Here is a 6,640-nt window from a genome sequence, read left to right as displayed (position 1 = left end):
CTCTTGGCAAAGCTTAATGAGGCATTTTTGTGGAAGTTGGAAATTTAGAAGACCAGTATGCTAATAGAAAATGCAGACAGTAAAGATGATGTCCCACAGGTGTTCAGAGGAAAAGGAAAAAAGAGCTTGACTGGCGGTCACACATGTGATAAACGGACAAAGAATCCGGCTTTGATCTGGATCTGCTCATGTCCTGAGACCTAGAGAGTCTGGATTCAGAAGAAGAACAATCATGTGATTTGGTGAGGTCAATTTCAAGATAGCATATCATAACCTGCACGGTGTAGCACAGCTAAAACACATACATTCAAACAGATTCACACACGCACACACACACACGCACACACACACACACACACACACACACCACATGAATGGGGAGGCAAAGTCAGACAGGCACAGAGACACAGGTGCACACACGCTCACACAGACACTAGTACAGCAGAAACATATGAAAGATAAGTAGTTTGGAAAGGTGAAAGCTACAGTATAGATATGAACGAAGTAACTATAATTGTTAAAGACATTATCGTGATTGACAGAAAACACTATTTGTACTGGGACAATAGACTAGGTACACTGAGGGCAATACAACACTATCAAGAGCATTGAGTCATAAGAAAGAGAACACCTGCTCAGGTGGAGCCTTCAGTATAGCCTGGTAGAAAATAGTCACCCAGGAAGTGTTTAAGCAGGCTGATTTAAAAAGGCACATATAAGCAGCAACAGCTATGGCTTAACGGGTGCAGGCTACGTCTCCAGACTGCATCAGAGTCTGCCGTCTTCCACCTGGACTTGGTGTTGGCTTTGTAGTCATGTGAAATAAAGGGGTCAAGAGGCCATGGAAGCTGGTATCACGTCTCCAGAAAGCCACTAAGAGGGACAAATTGTTCGCCTCAAGCTCTGATGTAGATTTTGTATGAAGCTATGAAGGTAAGACATACAGAGCAGCTGAAACTCAGGGTATAGGGAGTGCTAGAAGGACAGATGTTCACCTGGGAACGTCGCAAGCACCAGGCAGCCCTAGCCTCCCAATGTGGCCATGTTCAGCAAGCAGTAGTGCTCAGTGGGTAAAGTAACCCATCAGGAGTCAGATGGCAGACACCGAGCTTCAGGACCTGGTGTTTGACCTGCTGGACTTCAGTGTTGCTTTGACTCTATCATTCATTCCATCTCCCCCTCCTCCCTTTCAGAATGGGAATATTCACCCTGTAACATGTGTTGGAATTGGAGTTTTTGTTTGTTGGTCTGTTTGTTTGTTTATATCAGGGTTCATGATTATGAATTTGTCCTAAATCTTAAAAGAGACTTTAGATCCTAGACCTTTGAACAGTGTTTGAACTATTAGATTATGGGAGCCCTTAAAATGTAATTGGATGCATTTTATCATGGCATTGCAATGGATCAATCATGTGAGAGGTAGGATATTTCAGGTTGGATATAAAATGTCCCTCACAGGTGAATGTGTTTAAATACTAAATCCTAACTGGTGGCACTGGTTTTTACATGTCATACAACCTTTAGGAGGTAGGATGTGTCACTGAAGTAGGGTAGGGAGTGGGGGTGGAATATGCATCAAGGTTCACAGTTAAGTACTACTTCCTTTCTCATCTCTGCTTCCTGATCTGCCCAGACCTGAGAAAGTGCCCTGGTGCTCTCTTGTGAACCTTGTCATGATACATAAGGCCTCCCAATGTGGGTTGAATAAATTTCTCCTTCCTTGAGTTATTTATTAGGTAGCTGCCACAGCAGTGATAAAAGCAATATATATTGTATTATTTCTCTTTGTTAATATATTGAATGACTCCCACACTAGAATCAGTACTCCATGCAGACAAAGGCTTTGTCTAACATGTGGATTATTTACCTTTGATGACTAGCTAATGCCTGACACATAATATCGCTCAGTAAATAGTAAGTGAATGCCTCTTTTGGCCTAATCCCACCAGAATCAGAAAGTCTTTCAAGTCTCTTATTATGGCCACTGTCACTTGGCACTGTCTGCACAACTGAAGTCATTTCTTACTAAGGTGTGTATGGAACGGTAGATACCTGCAATTTTCTGACTGCTTCGTGCTTTCTGCAGCACTGTCCATTACTGGGCATATTCCACTTGTCAAAGTGCTCTGTATCCTTGGCCTCCAAGTCTCCGTCATCAATCTCTGTTGCTTCTACCCTCTTGCCAGCTCCTCTCCTTACAGTAATCTAGATATTTATTTTGTGCATAATTACAGTTTTTAAAGATTGTTTTCCCACTCCTCTTGAATGATTGACAGTTGTTTGTTCTCATTATTTGATACTTTTATATTTGCAAGCTTATTTACTAGAATTTCTTTGGAACCACCAGGTTAATAGTCCTGGCACTCTCAGAATTTATCATATTACCTGCATCAAACAGTCATATTGGATGTTCTCTGCTGAGACCAGACAAGACTTTGCGCTCACATTTTTGTTTTCACCTCTCATAAAGCACATTTAGCATCACATATCTTTTGGCATTTTATGGAGATTTTTGCTGGTGACTTTATTGTTTATTAAATGGCCACCTGGCATAGTGCTAAAAGTCTAACTAGTGTTGTTTTAAACCCAGGAAGCTGGTCATATGCTGTCCAGATAAAAATCTACGTCAGATGAGCTTCATTTGGAAAAACCACAGCTCCAATGATCTTTCAGTGCTTATGAATCATCTATCCATTCATGCATCCGTCCATCTGTTTGTCCTCCTGTCTATCTATCACCTATCTATGTACCATCAATCATCTAGCTATGTATGTATCTGTCAATTATCTATAATCTATCTCTTTCTTTCTAACTCTTTCTCTATCGTGCATTTTATCTATAATCTGTCATCATCTGTTTATCTGTCATCTATTTTTAATGCATTTCTATAATTTCTTCATCTATAATTTACCTATCCATCAAGAATCTATGTGTCTATCAATCTATCAATCATTTGTCTGTCAGTCATTATCTATGAATATTTTATCTATATATCTATCTAATCTATGTATAATCTATCTATATCTATCATTTATCATCTATCTCTCATTTATGTATCTATATATCTATATCTATCATCTATTTATCTATTTATCATCTACCTGTCATATATCTATCTTTTACCTATCTACTGTTATCATCATTGTCATAATCTATATGACTTTAAAATACACAGCTAACAATAAATAATGAAAATGTGACAAATGGCTCTCAGGTACCAACCATGCGGTTTCCCCAGGAATGGTGTGTATTTGCTGGTTTATTTTTCTCTGTCAATATGAATAACACAATCACAGCAAATGTTGAGCATCAATAGTATGCTGTTTGTGTCTGTGACGATGACTCCTAAGGCTCTAACTCCAGTCAGCATTGTTTTCTAAGGGCATCTCTTAGGTCATGCCTGCTTCATCATTGTAGCCATCACCTGTGCCTTCAGTCTGTTTTGTCTGGCTTGAAAAGATCCATTTGATAATGAGCCCCTAACCTCGTTTTCCTTGTCCTAGGGCTCTCTGCTTGTCCTAGGACCATATAAACTTCTTGTCTTAGAAAATAGCTATGTACAGATTCACATTCTGTAGTCCTTCTAACACCATTGCTTCCACCAGAGATCTCACTCTGTCTCCCATATCCGACTTTGCTATAAACATGTATAACTCTCCTATTCTATAATATCCCTCCCTCCTCCTGAGTGTACAGGTAAAACTCTAATCAGCCAATAAGAGTCATTTTGGATGTGACCCTCCATGGAGGTTTTCCTGTTTCTTAGGAAGATGGTGGCTTCCATGTCAGGTCTGATGACTTTGTTGTTGGATTTCAGAATATGTGCTTTTATTGTTCGTGTATGTCTAACTTTTACAGCGGATTCCAATATGTCCCTCACAGAGATGGGCTGGGTTGATTCTTTTCATCTGGACATATCACAGCATCTCATATAGTGATGAAGTATTTAGCATTGCATGCCAAGTAAAGTAAAAGAAAAAGAATTGTGAGTGAAGCTGAGTCACTGTGCATGTCTCCTTGAATAAGACATCCCCTGGAATCAATATAAGGAAATTCTACTAATATATTTCATTAAAAGAGGTATTTGCAACTAATTACTTTTATACTTGAGAATGACCAAGCATAAAATACAAAGGAAATTCACTTGCTGATGGTGCAACTTATAAAAACGCCTTACTACAAAATGATTTCATTATCATCATTCATGAAATAGCAAATGTTTGTGGAGTGAATGGATTAATAGAAAAAAATGATTAATATAATTTTTATTTTACTGGAGGGCATGTGTTTCTTTCCTTTTCCTTCCTTCTTTTTATTTATTTTTTCTTTTCCCAGGTTCTTTCCCTCTTGGCCCCTCGCTCTTTCCTTTTGAGTCACAACCTCCCTAGATAGGCTGAGAGCAAATGATGAGCCTTCCTCTTCAGCCTTTTAACTGCTAGGATTGCAACATCCTTCTTCACCTCATATAACTTTAAGAATAATAGAAAACAGTCTTACATCTAAAACAGCTTCATCATAGAAACATTGACTTCAACCTTCCTGGGCTGCCACTTCTCAAAGCGGAATAATAACACTCCAAGCTGAAGGTCACACTGAGAATGTGACGATAGGCTGCTTAAGAATCCATGTTTTGAGCTACAGTAGACAACATAAAAATGGAGACAGTTTTGTCAGTGCTTAGGTTTATCTGAAATGTGCTTGCTGTAATCAAGGGACACATTCTCCTCTGCGCTATGCTCACCGCTGCTCCCACTACTTGGCTCAGAACAACAGTTCTATTAAAAAAAAAAAAAAAAAAAAAAGGCATACCCTGTGTTGGTTTGCAGAACTTTCTATTTACAGAACATTTCATAGATGTTTTACACAATGACGAATGGCTCACAGACAGATGCCAGCCATGTGTTGTCCGGCATCAGTGAAAAATCCTGGAAATGAGAAAATGAGAGAACAGTCATATACTTCCTGTGGCAGGGAAACCCCTCCCTGGAAAGCTCGAACTCAGAGTCTCTCTGTAGGATGGTGGGTATGATGGGGCATGGATGTGGCTTTGAGCAGCTTACTCTGGCATGGCTCAGTTAAGGGATTCTCAATGGCAGCCCTCTAAAATGGTTATGTTCTCCAGATGGGCATGAAACGCAGAAAGGAGATGTTAAAGGGAAGAAATATAAACAAGGCAAAGGAGTTTTAAAAAGTAGCTGGGTCTCTCTGCCTTTCCCTTAATATTACAATATGATTTTCCAGTAGAGTAAAGTTACTGTTTCAGATTAAAAAGCTTTGTACCAAAAGGTTCTTAGGTATTCTGAACTTTTTCCTCTTTGTTAACAAGTTTTCCTTGTTTGATATATGTAACCTAAAGAAAGAATAATTTATTTCACGATAACAAAAAAATGCTTAGATTAAATGAAATATAGTTTGCTTAAATATTTAATATTAGGGATAATTGTTTTCTACCAAGAAATTATAATTTAAACTGGTCAAAATAATTTATTTAGAAATTAACTAAAACTAAAACAATAACAAAATGCCAGGCTGTGTTATAACATGACTGAGGTAGAATTCTGTGATCTTGTTATTACAGCCCAGCATCCTTCATGATAGAAGCTGGCTGAACAATCCGGGTGGAGCATCCTAAGCCTAAACAAGATACTTCTATCTAGTAATACTGTTACTCCCTGAGGAAATAGATTTCCTCCAAATAGTGCTTGTTTTATAGCTTTATTAAAGGATATCAAAGCTGAATGGACTGTGCGCTCAGGAGAAGCTGGCCTCTAAAGTAAGTGTTTGTTTGTTTGTTTGTTTGTTTTTTCCATTTGAAATGACCTTTCATTCCTGTGGTCATCCAAACATCCACTCTGTGTTGACTGCCTTGCTCACACCAAGTGCCTTTCCCAATTCTGAAAACAAAGCGATACAAAACAAAATCAAAACCAAAGGTCAAAACAAACAAACAAACAAACAAAATACCAAACCAGCAGTAGCCGAAACAATAACAGCAGGAACAACAACAGCAGCAGCAACAACAGCAACAATAACAACAGCAACACCACCATCATCATCTAGCCAAATTTCCCTGGCTCTGAGACTTTTATTCTCATCTAGCTATGATGAACGTCTACTCTATACGAAAGCATTTGAATATATTTTCTCTCACTTTTTTTTTTAAGAACTGATATGAAGCTGGACCTGTTATTATTCTAAAGTTGAGAGTTCTAGAGCAAGGAAAAGTGAAATGCCCTTCATAGATAAGTAACACTAGAAACTGATGTTTGTGGTCTTAAGCATGAATTACTGGACAATTTACCTTTCCCCCATATATCAGTTTCTCCACCGCCATCAAGGGTTTGATCTAGGTAAGGTGATTTTTGAGATCCTTGTAACTACCATATACGTTCTTCTATCCAGCAGTCATAGCCTCTTACAGGTAATGGTTTAGAGTTGGAGAAGACAGAGACAGGGTTCAGCTTTACCAGCAGCTCCAACTGTGGTAATAGCTGGTCACAGGTTCCTGTGAGGGTCTGCTCTGCACTGCACACATTCCACTCAAGGGACCTCCATGATTAAGACCGTGCTGAAGTTTGTTACTTTCTTTCTTCATTCTCTCTCTCTCTCTCTCTCTCTCTCTCTCTCTCTCTCTCTCTCT

This window comes from Mus pahari, chromosome 22, assembly GCF_900095145.1.
Source record: "Mus pahari chromosome 22, PAHARI_EIJ_v1.1, whole genome shotgun sequence".
Taxonomy (NCBI): Eukaryota; Metazoa; Chordata; class Mammalia; order Rodentia; family Muridae; genus Mus; species Mus pahari.
This window is presented reverse-complemented; position numbering follows the sequence as displayed.